The sequence below is a fragment of the Palaemon carinicauda genome, chromosome 14, assembly GCF_036898095.1.
Source record: "Palaemon carinicauda isolate YSFRI2023 chromosome 14, ASM3689809v2, whole genome shotgun sequence".
NCBI classification, from domain to species: domain Eukaryota; kingdom Metazoa; phylum Arthropoda; class Malacostraca; order Decapoda; family Palaemonidae; genus Palaemon; species Palaemon carinicauda.
The window spans coordinates 120,101,754-120,104,545 of NC_090738.1; the positions used below are offsets into that span (position 1 = coordinate 120,101,754).

The 2,792-nt window shown below is 26.4% G+C and overlaps 1 protein-coding gene across 2 annotated transcripts in view; it reads left to right on the forward strand.

Annotated features, from left to right (window-relative positions):
* Positions 1 to 479: 479 nt before the first annotated feature.
* LOC137653703 (actin-2, muscle-specific-like) overlaps positions 480 to 2,792 on the forward strand; it is a 3,948-nt gene continuing 1,635 nt past the window's right edge. Inside the window, exon 1 of one of the 2 annotated variants that reach the window (XM_068387281.1) lies at positions 480 to 563. The gene's annotated coding sequence lies outside the window, so the exon portion shown is untranslated. Of the gene's footprint in view, positions 580 to 2,792 lie in introns of both variants that reach the window. The other variant, XM_068387283.1, reaches the window with a different exon arrangement.

The following is a 2,792-nucleotide window of genomic DNA, read 5'->3' on the forward strand; positions in this document are numbered from 1 at the left end:
GTCTGTGTGTATATAATATATATATATATATAATATATATATATATATATATATATATATATATCTATATATATATATATATATATATATATATATATATAAGTACACATATTTACGTGTGCAAATAAGTGTATTCATGTATATTCATATATATATATATATATATATATATACATACTGTATTTGTATATATGAATATATTAATAAATTTATGTATATAAACAAATATGCGTATATATACATATGTGTATACATATTTGTATATATACATATATATATATATATATATATATATATATATATATATATATATATATATATATATATATCACAGGTATGACCTAATCTTGTGTATGTTTTACCTGGCTACTGCTGCCTCAGTCTCGTTCTGTATTGCTAAATTGAGTAGAGCCATGAGAGGATTTAGCATCGGTGGCCTTATTTGTTGTCTAGATGCATTCCTCCCCAACCGTCCTCGACGCCCACTAAAAATCTCGCTATATAAAAAGGAAACTCTTGCCCCGAAATCCTCAGTCATCTTTTGGCCGTGTTTGAAGGACCTTGTAAGTAGCTTAGGAGGTACTTTTAAGAGATTTCTTTTAAAGGGGGGTTTCATTGAGTACTTTTACAAGTGTAACTTAAGATGTACTTATTAAGTAATTAATTCATATTCTCGTAGAGTTAGGAGGTACTTTTAAAAGAAGGTTTTTAAAAGGGAGGTTTAATTAAGTACTTTTACAAGTGTAACTTAGAGGTACTTATTAAGTAGTTAATTCATCTTCTCGTAATGTAAGATTTTGAACAGTTGAGTAGAACAAGACCAGAGTGAACAGAAGACAAGTCCAGTAAAGTGACTTTTGAGTTCATTATCTTGAATTGGGAATATTTAGATCATATTAGTGCACATTTTTTATGTATATCTTATATATTTTGTTATCGCATTTGACAGTTTGGACTAAATCTATTTCTTTTAAGTGCAGATGTTGTGCCATCCATTATTGTTATAATTCTTATTTGATATTGGGTATCTATTTCTTTTTTGTATAAATTTAGGTGTAATCTTTTGATTATTTAGTCAAAGTTGATCATCTTTAATATTAAAACTATACAAGCAGTAGTCGATTCATCGGTCATGCCATTATTCAACTGTTGTGATATACTTACCTTCATTAACTTTAATACGCCTTTCTATATTAACTTCAATACGCTGTTCTATATTACCTTTAATACGCCTTTGTATATTAACTTCAATACGCCTTTGTATATTAACTTTAATACGCATTTGTATATCAACTTTAATACGCCTTTATATATTAACTTTAATACGCCTTTGTAAACTTTAATACGCCGTTCTATATTACCGTTAATACGCCTTTCAATATCAACTTCAATACCCCTTTTTGCATATACTTTAATACGCCTTTCTATATTAACTTTAATACGCCTTTCTATATTAACTCTATATACACCTTTCCTTTCTGTCTATATTCTTTGTGGTACAGATATTGGAATATCGTCAGGTGAAATTTTCTCCTGTTAAGAAATTATAGATTTCATATATTAAATATATATTATGCCATTTGATTTTAGTCTATTTTAGGTCATGCGACTATTTAGATACATTATTAGATTTATTTCTACCGAATTTCTCATTAATCCATTCCTCTCTAATGTAGGTTTTCTTTTTTTTTTTTTTTTTTTTTGGTTCTTCGTATATTGGTGACCATGTCTCAATCATTAACGCAACAACCATCTTTACAGGTAATGGTTAACGTAATAATCTTTAATCAAAAGTTAATGCGACTGATAACTAGTACCAGAACTGGGGGGTGGGTGAATAAAGAAAAGGAAAAAGAGGAAATAAATGTTTACTATTAACAAGAATGTCATCAAGGACTCTTGACTTTCAATAATAATAATAATAATAATAATAATAATAATAATAATAATAATAATAATAATAATAATAATAATAATAATAATAATATCATGTATAGGACAGATTGGGCGAAAATCATGACTCAATATTCCTAGACAAAGGTTTTCTACTTGAGTGACAATTCATTGGGTTGAACCAAAAATTATTTTCGAGAAAGCTAGAGAAAAATAAACTTTTGGAATTGATTAATTTAGTTGAAAGGAAATTATGTTTAGATTAGTAATTTTATGAAACCATGGTAATACAATATTACCATTTCTCAATGGACCATTGTAGAGGACAAACAAATAGTAGTTTATTCACATCGGCCGTATTTGAAATAATTTATTTCGTATGGATATATATATATATATATATATATATATATATATATATATATTAACTGGATATGTATATAAATATATTCACTGTATATATATATATATATATATATATATATATATATATATATATATAAATCATATATATATAGTAAATATATTTATATACATATCCAGTTAATATATATATATACATATATATATGTGTGTGTGTGTGTGTTAATTTATTTACTTTATTTACTTACAGTATCAATGAAAATTATAGTAGTTTTGTGTATAACCCGCTTGACGATTACATAAACCTTTACAATACCGGAGTTTGCTTAGATAACAAGATGCATCCCTTCGTAATCAGTGCTTATTTATAAGTGTATCTCTAAGGGTGAGTTAAATATACTAAATGAATCATGCACCGACTTTATTTTAGTATTTAAGACTTAGACATTGTCGAGAGCCAGAGGAATTCTCTCTTTTAAATGGTTAATGACACTAATTCAGCTCTCTTGACTATTAAATTCTCTGTACTTTTACAG